This window comes from Notothenia rossii, assembly GCF_949606895.1.
Source record: "Notothenia rossii genome assembly, chromosome: 6".
In the NCBI taxonomy this organism is placed as follows: domain Eukaryota; kingdom Metazoa; phylum Chordata; class Actinopteri; order Perciformes; family Nototheniidae; genus Notothenia; species Notothenia rossii.
This window is the reverse complement of record NC_136909.1, coordinates 3920676-3932811: the sequence shown is the minus strand read 5'-3', so window position 1 is coordinate 3932811 and position 12136 is coordinate 3920676. Positions and strand designations below refer to the sequence as shown.

Below are 12136 nucleotides of genomic sequence, written 5' to 3'. Positions count from 1 at the left end.
TATATTGTAAATGAAGACTATTGTTATAGATATATAGATAGATGGATAGATGGGGTTATTAAGCCTACATTCTTCTGTGTGACTGTACCTGCAGTTCCTCCCTGACTTCCATCCCTTTCTCATTCTCTCTGCCTGTCCTGTCTCTTCCTTACCAAAGCTGAGCTTCAACTCACAAAGTCTTTTCATTATATCTGAGTCAGTGTAAAAAGAAAACAATGCAATGTTATATCTTCAATGTTTTACTCAAATTGAAATGAAAGAAAAACATTACAACGTGTGTTAAAAGGTAATCCTTCTGACATTGGATGAATGTAGTTAACTTTACCTCTCTAGCTAGTTTATTCACGCAATTTAAACCAAAGTTTAGCCTCTGGAGCTCTCCTCCCTGGAGAACAGAAGCACAAGCAGCCCGCTAGACTCAGATCTCTAGATACCTCATCACTCCTCCGCTGATCCGGTACAAGTCCGGGCTGCTGTTGTTTGTTGATACATGTCGTCTTCTTCTGTTTGCTTTAATCAAGCTACGTAGTTATGCAGCGTCCCCATCGGCAGTAAATGGAAGTACTACAAAATACCCCGTTTAGTGCAATTATTTCACAAGTTTTGTTAAATACACAGCTCGGAAAAAATGACCGAGCTCCGAACCTCGGTGACCTCAACGGTGGATACGGCCATGACACCGATGAAGATGAATGATCAAGAGAAGAGAGAGAGGGCGATCAAGAGAAGAGAGGGAGAGCGATCAAGAGAAAAGAGAGAGAAGAGATAGAGGGTGATAAAGAGAAGACAGAGCGGGCGATCAAGAGAAGAGATAGGGTGAGCAAGAGAGAGAGAAGAGAGAGGGTGATCAAGAGAAGAGAGAGAGGGCGATCAAGAGAAGAGAGAGCGTAATGTAACCTCCTAATGTAATGTATAACTCCTATGAAAATGTTATAAAAGTGCTCAAACTTCACATGTGTGCTAACAGTCCAGCCGTGAAGAGATCTATGGGACAGTTTTGAGATTTCTTCAAGTGCCGTTGCCATGGCAACACAATGCTCACCATGAAAAACTCACAAAAACTCACCTCTTCAATCTGGCTTTTAATGTGTGATTGTTTTTGTATTATTTGGCTTTAACTTTAACTATATATTTATTTGTTGTTCCTTTCTTCTCTTTTCTTTTCTCTTCACTGTTATCTGTAAAGCGTCTTTGAGCACCTGTAAAAGCGCTAACAAATTAAATCTATTATTATTATTATTATGAAACACGGTTTTCTCATGACTTCAGGGAAAATGCTTGAAATGGCCATAAACTTCACAGGTTTGCCAACGATGCAGCCATCAACACATCTAAGCGTATTATGGGGTGTCATCAAATGCCGTTGCCATGGCGACATATCATTCACCATCAAGTTAGTTCAAAAGTTTGCAGTTAAAATATTCTGCTGCTTTCCCAAGCCTTTTTACTTTCTTTTCTCATCTTAATACAAATTCATTCACTACTACTTACTGATCTGATATTTAACTCCTTCAGCCTATTTTCAGCTGCAGAAACCATTCAACTATTACATTATTCAGCTATTTCAGGACATCACGTCTATACATGTTGTTGTTTCTACCTTTTTTTATACCTTTTCTTTTAAATATTAAGCTTTGTCTGCATTTTTGTAGCTAAAAGCAGCTACCATTCAGCTAATAACATATTCAGCTTTTTCTTTATTTTCAGCTAAATTCAGCCATAAATGTTCACAGTTTACAGCATTTGCACGCATTTTCTGCAGGAAATGCATTTTCTAGTTTATTTTCAAGTTCTTCTCTTAAGATATTAGAACATGTATCCTTTTATTCCAATTTAAAAATAACTTACATTTTTGTTGCCAATTATTGAGATTGTTTCACAGCTTTATCTTAAATATTTAGACTTTTTTTTCTTTACATATAGATTACATAGGATGAACAGCACGATCCATTCTGCTGGATTCTGCTCAAATCTGCTCAAAATGCATGCAAACGTCTCGCTTTATCCATACTCCTGCAGTTGTATTGTTCTGGATTCATAGTGAAGTGTATTAGATGTTCTGCACTGTTATTAATTAATATAAAGTGAAATACCCATAAAGTCAGAAAAGAAAAGAGACTCACTTAAGGAAAAAGGTTCTGAACCAGTGAGAGTTCTTCATTTTCACATAAACATGGTAAAATATTTAAAGTTGTGACCAGATGGCGTCGCCCTCTGCACACATTTAACACTTTGCATTTTATTGATTTATTTTGCCTTTTATACCACATTGCAAGTCTGACATTTATTAATGAGACGACTGGAAGTTACACTGCAGATTTAAACACTTATTAACACTGCTCAAGTCTTTCAAAGCCAGAAATATGTCTCTGTGTCACCTTGTCTATTATCTGCATTTTCACAGCTAGAAATATTCAAGCAGAAAAATCAGTGCCTGTTAAATCAAAGGGAAAGCAATCAGCTAAGACAACATTTGTGAAGCGGATAAGGTCCACTCAGCGTACAAGCCACATCAATCCTGTGATTTTTGGTCATAATCCAGGCTCTATGTTCACATAGAGAAGGATATTACAGTGTTTGAGGGCCTATGTCGGTTAAAAGCCAGCAGAAGGGTGTATTAGTCTGGGAAATAACTCATTATAAAGTTGTAAATTAACAAGAAAGAAATTGTAATAATGTTTATGGCTCACCAACCTTAAATGTTAACACAGAGAGAGATCAATAAAACACAAACACAGACATGGTTGAGATGAATTATTATTCGCAACAACAATAATAATCTTGGAGTACATCACCTGCCACAGCAGTCAATCGTAGAAATGCCCCCCCGAATACCAGAAACAGAGGGCAGATATACGTTTTCTAAATGACACACAAACATGTTCCCTAACCATGTTTAACGCACACACATGATCAGGTCTCCTAAACTTGGACATTTTCCAGATGTAGAAAGGTCATCATCTCATGACGTCTTCAGGAGTCTTGTAGGATAGGAATTATCCAATAAACAAACTGTAAGTCTGCACATGAACGCACATTTCTTAAATAAAACACGAACCTCAATGTTTTCCCTCTAACTCTATTATAATCTAAACATCCTCTTTGTCAGTTCACTTCAAGTGAATAATTAGCAAAGAGACGATTAGCCTTGGCTCTGAAAACTGTAATTTAATAACATAGTTACTATGACCAAGATTGATATAACAATACCTTAACAAAAATAAGTGTTTGATAGAGGTTCACCCAACCTTGCAAGGGGAGCAATGGCACCAAAAAAATAAAATACTGACAACATAATTATTTTTATTATTTTCCCCCCAAATGTAGGAATTTGATATACTTTTGTTCTTATTAATGGCTGTTTTTTTCTGGTAAATTAACCTTACAAATCTCAGTGAATATAAACATTTGTTTACGATCAGTGGCGGCGCCAGGGTATGGCTGGGGTAGGCTATAGCCATACCAAGAAATGGCTTAGCCCTACCTTAGCCCGACCATGAAAATTATGTTAAAGTAAGCATGTTGAGAACACGGATTGCGAAAATCTACCGGTCGTGTCCACAACACACAAACTGATCCTGAAGTGCACGTTACTGAAGCAATATGGTTGAGACCATTCGGGCTTATGCTAGAGGGGTGTAAGGAATAGTCTAAGTAGTGGGGGAGTTTTATACACTAAAGGTGTGGAAATTCTCTCGTGTTATAATATCAGCACGGCCGCGGTCAGATCAAAATGCCTCCGAATGCAATTTGAATAGACCTACAGCCAATCAGAGCAACGAAACGTTGGGTCTGCTGCGTCATGCATTACTGATACGTCACGTTCACAGTGAAAAGTCCCCAAACGCACACCGAGTAAATTGCAGACAGACAGCAGAACTTCTAGGATTAATTGTATATTTTGGATGGATAGATTTGTTCTTAAACGCCCTCGCATTGAGGTACAACAAGTCGATCAGGCGCTTTAATGCGACCCTACAAGGATGCCTTTACGGATTTACACAGACTCATATGCATTTCCCTGACTCTGCCTGTGACCTTTGCTGGCTGCGAACGCAGCTTCTCCTGTGTCTGTTGCATCAATAATTATCTAAGAAACAGCAGTGGTGATGCATGGAACAGCAACCTGGGCCTGCTGGCTATCAATAAGCAGAGGAGTAAGGCACTGGATGTCCAGCGTGTCATTGACATTTTCGCTTCCAACCACAACAACCGGCGGATCGTGCTGCTTTGAGAACGTCAATAGTGAGTTTTGAATATATTTTGTAATAATGGGTCATTTGAAAAATTGTTTTGTATGACAATACAGGCCAACTGTTGTGTGCTGTGTCTGTCTCTCTCTGTTTACCTGTGTGTGTCTGTGTCTCTCTCTCTCCCTCTCTCTCTGTCTGTCTCTCCCTCTCTCTCTCTGTCTCTCCCTCTCCGTGTCAATTCTATATGCCAACTTTTCTTGTTTCTGTCCCTGCGTAGCATATTGTAACGACGTGGAATTAGCAGAATAGGCTATTGTATTGTTTAACTCACACCTGTTGCTCTCGATGTAATTTAGCTGATAAAAGGAGACTAATAAAAGCCTCACGCGTGGCGTTTCACTGTCAAGGGGTGCGATATAGCGTGTATGTAATTACATTACAAATACTGACTTGAGCCCCACCACTGTATGGGTTAGCCCCAGTGGCGGTCGGCCCATAGGGACGCAAGGGGCGCCGCCCCCCCTCTTCCCACATGTTTGATTGTCAATCAAAATAAAAAATAAATTAAAAAATATATTTCCAAAAAATATATATATTTTTTTTTTTTAAAGAACAAGGTAAATATTATATAGTTGGTATCAGTAAAATGTATAATCTATAATAAAATCTCATTTAAAATTGTTTTACGATCTCTAAAGTTACTGATAAGTCACATGTTTCCTGCCTGGCCGCAGCGTGTATCATTACCCTCTCTCGTCCGGGCGGTAGAAAGGAGCCCTCAGCCAGAGCAGCAGCAGCCAACAAGCTGACTGTTGCTATCTGTAAACTATGCCGCTTAAACATAATTTCAGCCAATCAGCGTCGTCAGATCTGATGCTCAAAGGGCGCCCTTTCAGCGCCCTGGCCTGTGTGTCTGTGAGTTGTTTAGACTCGTATCCAAGGTGACGCTACAGTAGGGGATGGCTGCGTCTGCAGGTGTAGACTCCGGTGCTAGTGGATAGCCGGAGCTGTAGATTAACATTTGCATGCTTATTGTAGTTGTAAGGGCAATGCCTGTGGCACCATGGAGCATATGTGTGGGCTGGGTATTTTACAGGAAAGGAGTGATCAGAGGGTCGAGTTGTCGATTCTTTTCAGTTTTCATCTTCCTCACCCTCTCAGACTTTGAGTTGCGAGCGCTGCTAAAGAGACGCGGTACCATGGAAACCAAACAATGGTGTAGCTGTATTAAAGTCCGAGTGGAAACAGTCGTGAGTAAATCTGATTTAGTCAGAAATCGGGAGAAATGCGGGAGTGTCCCGCAAAAATCGGGAGGGTTGGCAAGTATGACACACACACACACACACACACACACACACACACACACAATGTTCGTATATTTAGTCTCCTGATTTTAAATGCCCTAGTATGGTTTTGTCACCATTTCCATAGCCCCACCAAAAATATTTTCCACCAGCCGCCACTGGTTAGCCCTACCATAGACTACCCAACAAAAATACTCTGGCGCCGCCAATGTTTACGATTGAATCTTGCTTATTTTCTTGGAATATTACCCTCCCCTCTTTCTACAATCTACTAATCTAAGAATCTACAATGGCCCTAAAACACTGCTGATAATAGACAACCCTTCGTCTCGTGTCAGTGGAATGTATGAATAAATACATATTAAATATGGAGCCTGAGGTTTACAAAAACACAGCTCTTAACGTTAAATAGGATACACTGCCTTCAAACATATTTTGAATTGAATCAAGCTAATATCGATTTCAGTTCAATCCCATCTCAATCTCAGCTGACCGTAATCCCTTGCGTTGTACCACCATCAAATCTATCGCATCATATTTGGAACAAGGACCCTTAGTCATGAATATAATTGGTTTGATTGCCAGGCAAATTATTGTAAACATATTTTCCAAATGATGTTTTGTCTCCACAGTTTGGTTGGACTCATGTGAGTACTGATCGTGGTGACTCAGTCTCACCTCATCATTCACAGCCTGTCTGAGGGGATGATCTGGTAAATAAACAATCCTTTATCGTCTTCAGATAGATAAAGCTTGACCTTACTAGTTTCTTAAGTTTCTGTCTTTAAAAAGAAAATATTCCGCTGTGTTTTACCATTTCAATAAACTTGAACAATTTTCCCATTTTATACTCACACTGTGCCTTAGTGCATTTAAATAAATAAAAAATTGCACCTACTATCTTTATCGTGTTTATGGCTAGAAAAATCTAAATGGATTCCTACATGCCTTGTTTTACAAAACTTGTTTTCTCTAAATCTCTTATTTATGAGTCTCATGTTAACTCTTCTCTTCTCTCAGGTTCATTGTGCCAATTTCCTGTAACGACATTATGGCCTACATGTTTGGTTTCTTCTTCGAGCGCACCCCTCTCATCAAGGTTGGTTGCCTATTATTGTTTTTCCTATCATGAAAAACTGTTAATGCCAGCAACAGATCCAGTCCAGCCTGTGTTTCATCAATAAAACTCACATGTTTCTAGTAAATAGAGGGGAGGGAGGCTGTGGCGCAGTGGATTTTTAGGTATTCTCCATAATATTGATATTAACGAGGCGGCCGCGGCAGTTAGCAGCTAGCGGCTAGTTAGCAGCTAGCGGCTAGTTAGTAATTAGCTCTTAGTAGCTCTGTACGTGTTTCTTTTCCTTGTGACTGTTGTAAGTAAACATATTTATTCTATATTTCCTTCTATATGTGGATTTGAATGTATGTCACAGTCCTCAGTTTATTTATTGTTAAGAAACCCGACACATGGTTTTCAACAGTGGAACGATTTATGTGAATGTCAACAGCAACATCCCAAGCTTCTTTCAACTGTAACTGACCGATTTGGTGTATTTTGTTTGCAAGTCTGTGTTCAACATACTACTTGGAGTACGCTTAACAAGTCTGTACTGAACATGGACACGCAAAACTCTCAACAGGTCAGTTTTTTTTCTTCATATCTGATACCAAATCTTGCTGAAATATTGCCACACTGGAGATGTATAGTGTATGTAGTTAAGGGTTTAGTTATTGTACATTTCAATTGTGTTATTTATGTTAAATGTACAGTATGATGTATTCAATGTATTCAAAGTGTTCAATGTGTTAAAATAACTACCCAAACATTGTATTTGTTAAATGTTTATTGTTCATTGTATATGTAAGTTATTTATATGTATGTAAGTGTTGTCTCGTGTGTATGTACTGTTTGTGATCATTGTTGTGCCCTCAATCATGGCCTGCACCTTGACGTGGTGAGTGGGCTTTAAACTAAGGCAGGCCATTTATGTTTGAAATATCATGCAAACAAACCTGCAATTACAGAATTGAATGATCGTGGTTAAATATGTTCATGTCTTGCTGACATTATTTGTTATCCTTTTCCACATAGCCTCTCAGATGGATTCCTGTTTCATCTGTTGGTTTGCCACTGTCCAGTTTCTGCCAGCTTGCTCCCTCTCAGAAAAGTGCCATCTTCTGTCAACAGGAAGAACTGTTGAACACTTGTCACTATATGAAGCTCAGCGCAAGTTCTTTCAGGAAGACTGGGTATGTATACATTCATTCCGCAGCTGCTTATAATCAGCTCATCACGGGCGCTGTCTTTAACCTATTAGATTCACCTCATTCTCCAGCAGCCAATCACCGTGCTGCAGCCAAACTTTAAAATGGTTCTCCTCTCTCCTGCAGTCAGCTGTGATTGCAGGTGTACATGCTGCCGCCCGCCTCCTCTCCACCCACCTTCGTTCATCACATCCAGAGCCAGGAGAGCTAATCCAAAGATCTCATCACACCTCCTCTTCATCCCATCTCCTCATCAAATCCAGATCTTCAGCATCATCATCACCAGTGTCTAGACCCCGGGGGGTTCCCTATATGCTCACGGCTTTTCCCCCTTTAGATATAAGATTTCAGGATGAGGGTCTAATCGCCAAAGACTTAACATTTATCATATGACATTTGTCAATAAATGTTCTTTAAACAAAATTATGTCTCTCCTGATTGAACTGTCTGGACCCCATCCTCAACTTTTTTTCAAACCATGAAATGCCTTCAGAGGGCTTTCCTGTTGATCATGTTTGGTGGATTTTTTAATATAATAATTGCAATCAATATTATATATATTACCTTTTAATCTATATAAATTGTATTTACATTTGTTGTCACTATGTGTTCCACCTATGCCAGCCATCAGAGGTATACATGTGTTAACTGTGTTAATCTCTTTTAGGTTTCATTTCTTATTTTTGTGAATTTCTATATAAAATGCTGATTTCTACCTGAAATGTATAGCCCTTATTAAAAACATTCGTTCCTCAAGTTGTAAAAATGTGCTAATAACGTTATTCTGAGAGTTATATCCCTCTGCATTATGAACGCGCATCTAACCCACGGGACCGCGCCGCCCGGCACGTTCATGTTACGTGTTCACTAGGTTCAGCACTACATGCGTTTATCTTTACCCATGGATGCACAATAACAACGGACCCATATCGTCTCACTGCCAGACCACGGAGCTGTAATAATGGATATATTGCACATGTTTGCTGTAATTCATCATTTGTAGAATATTATACTACATGGGCTGTATGATTAAATCTTGTACCGCAAATGTTGTATTAAATACAGTTAATATAACCGACGTTAGATTAACGTCCCTGTAGCTTCTTATTGCACTAAGGAGCTTATTGCACTGTATATATGCAGTGCAATAATTCTTTCATTCTAAATGAAGCTCTGTTGCTTGGATATCACTAGATCCTGTTACAGCGTAATATAAGTACATAACGATTGATGTGCACATTAGCATAATTACTAGCTAGCTGCTAACTGCCGCCTCGTTAATATCAAATCCATCATAAAAACAATCCATTACCATGCTGTCATGAACGTGCGTTGCTGTTACGTGTACGCAAATTGACGTGCTTTATGTGAACGAGCATTTTGGTTAAAGTTGCGCATGCGCTATGAGCGCACATACGGGTACTTCTCCGGCATTTCGGGTAATCTGTGACATTTCGCTCTCTCAAAAGTTGGGCCATTTTATCATCATGCGCCCTCCCGCGCGGTTATGGCTAGAAAGCATCCGTCTAGTGTAAATATGACGTCACGTTCTCGTTGTAACTCTCGTTGTAATCGGAGCGGCTCGGAAACACATCTACAGCAGTAACATGATGCAACATACACATTAATGTGTGCAATATTAATAGAGAAACATCAGACATAATAGTAAAACACTGCAAGGGAACATTTTATTGCACCAGGAGCTATCTTGGGACTTTTACTGCGACAACGTTGACTTGCCTGTGAATAAAAAATAAACCAGTGTTGGTGATCTACAGTGTTGTCATTCTTCTTTGAACAGCAAGACCGCTAACACCCTATTTCAACAATCACACTCCCTGTAATTGACATAATTAATAGATAGTTTAGCTTCTCATCATCAGTTGCTGTGGCCCACTGATGTTAACGATCGTTACTGGAAGGCTGCCTGCCAAACGTAAACATTCACCCATGTGACATTCAGCCAAACTCTCGCGAGAGTTTTACACAAGACGGATCCTTTCCAGCCATAACCCTCCCGCGCTGCTGGCCAATGGAGACTGACGTTGCCACATGGCCGCCATCTTGCTACAGGCAGTGCTCTCATTCATAACATTATGGTTTACTATTTAAATAACCATAGGTTGCTCAATTTTCAACCAATTTTCAAACGGTTTGGTTTTTTATAAACATCAAAGATGTAGTTATGATACTGCATACTTATAAACATGGACTTTGTTATGAAAATAACATTAAGCAGATAAAGCAATAGCTATACACACACACACAAGGTATTTATATTAAATATTTGCCGGTGTATATATTTCCATTTATTTTATTATATTGTTAATATTTAAAATAAATTATAAAATTAAAATATATTTATATTTTATATATAAAAATTGGTCTCATGTTACCACTCTGTAAGCCAAGAGTTGTTCATTTAGCAATGCCTTAGCTTGAAGAACAGTGACACAACTAATGACAATAGCATATGGTGGTATATTATTTAGATATTCACACCTTTATCAGAAGAACCAAACCAACATAAAATGAGCTCACAAACAAGCCAGTTCTGTCTCATTTATCACAATTATTTTTGACATCAGATCTTCATAAGGTCCTAGTTTTGTATTTAGTTTCTAGATTTGTAAACAAATCCAGAACCTTTGAAATACGTTACCACTTCACAGCACGGTGCGCTGAGTTCTTGTAGTCGAAAAAAGCCCAAGAATAATATAAACTGTAGGCCTACCCTGTGTCATTTTGTGTCCTTCTGTAGTCCATTTACTGTTGTTTGTCTTGTCTTACCCCGGCTGATATCTCACTAAATCCACTGTTTTAATTGTTCCCTATATTGCCCCTATGCCCTGTAAGGTGTCCTTGGGTGTTATGAAAGTGTTTGCACATGTTTATTCAAGTGTATGAGTGACATAGAGCAAGAGAGATGGCCAGTGGTTCTCAAACTTTTTACACAGAGTACCACCTCAAATTATATTGGGCTCTCCTAGTAACACCATCATTGACCTTCCTGGGTACCACCGAGATAAAGGATTTAATATGAAAAGCCATATGATGCTCTCATTTGTTAGTGACATTCCACACGCAAATAAGATAAGATAAGATGGTACTTTATTGATCCCAATTTGGGAAAACATTGTTAGTTACAGCAGCATAAGGGACAAGGCATTTTACAATACATTAGAAATAAGCAAGAAAAATAAAGAAAATAAAGAAAGAGGAAAATATACATATTGGATTTGGTAGGATATTATATATATATATTAGGGCCGGGACTTTAACGCGTTAATTAAGATTAATTAATTACACAAACATTAACGCGTAAAAAAAATTAACGCATTTTAATCGCACTTATTTTTGCACCGTGGAACGTTTCTCACTGGATGAGTTTCAGGGGTACCGATTATACTGGAGCAGCAACTAACGTTCATGACTTCAAACAACAACAAACCACAGTGAACAATAGTCAAACGTGAACGAAGAAGCTGATGAGACCGCTTTGGTTGGCCCCGTGGATGGGACATTTTGTTGTAAAAAACGGACGGATGGAAGCATCGATAAGAGGACGGTTGGTTGCGAATTATGCAAAAAGGAATTTGCATATCACCGCAGCACATCAAGCCTCAAGTGTCACCTCAATGCAAAACATATAGCAGCTAGCGTGGAAGCTAGCGTGGACGTTAGCCCGACTCGGAGTACAAGGACCCACACCCAATTCGCGTTGATCAAACAGTGGCCTATGCAACAGAGAGATTTTATTTTTCATCAGGATATTGGAAGAATAGGAGGGATTGAGGTCAATCACTGGCACTTTTTTATTTTATTTTAAATGGTACACTTTATGTTGAACTATTTATTACGTCGTTGGTGCAACTGGCACTTTATGTTGAACTGTTTATTGTTTTGGCCAAGGTTATTGAGAGAGTTGGACTGAAATTGATTCGATTTTTTAAATCAACTGTTGGTAAATCAACAAAGTCTGTTATGGCCTCTGAAGCAACAGAGAGATGTTTTCTAATAGTCAGGGTTTCCAATGTTCTGAATGTACTTGAAAGTATTGTGTTTTACTTAAAAAACAAAGTGTTATAGTTTACAGAAGGTCTACCTACCTATAGGCTACCTGAATCTCTGAAATGTACTATATTCCTAAATATACTATTGCTACACTTTATGGCAAAAATTGCACTTTTCTGTTGGTCTTTGTTAAGTACCACCTTGAACAAAATAAACAATGTTTTGTTGCTTAAGCTTATGTATTCAGTCATTATTCAATGGTATACTAAAATCCATGTGAAAAAAATTGCTTCTCACTGTTCTCAGATCAAATATTTATATGTGATTAAAAATGCGATTAATTAATTACAAAGCCTGTAA

At 38.7% G+C, this 12136-nt stretch overlaps 1 long non-coding RNA gene across 3 annotated transcripts; it reads left to right on the top strand.

Annotated features, from left to right (window-relative positions):
- The first annotated feature begins 3087 nt into the window (after positions 1-3087).
- LOC307044052 lies at positions 3088-9519 on the top strand. Of its 3 annotated transcripts, XR_013809507.1 has the most exons (5): positions 3088-4245; positions 6130-6210; positions 6518-7137; positions 7590-7747; positions 7889-9519. It is a non-coding gene; the product is annotated as an uncharacterized lncRNA (long non-coding RNA). The 3 variants fall into 3 exon arrangements; XR_013809508.1 differs by having other exon boundaries at positions 6518-7747; XR_013809506.1 differs by lacking the exon at positions 6130-6210 and having other exon boundaries at positions 6518-7747.
- The last annotated feature ends 2617 nt before the right edge of the window (positions 9520-12136 follow it).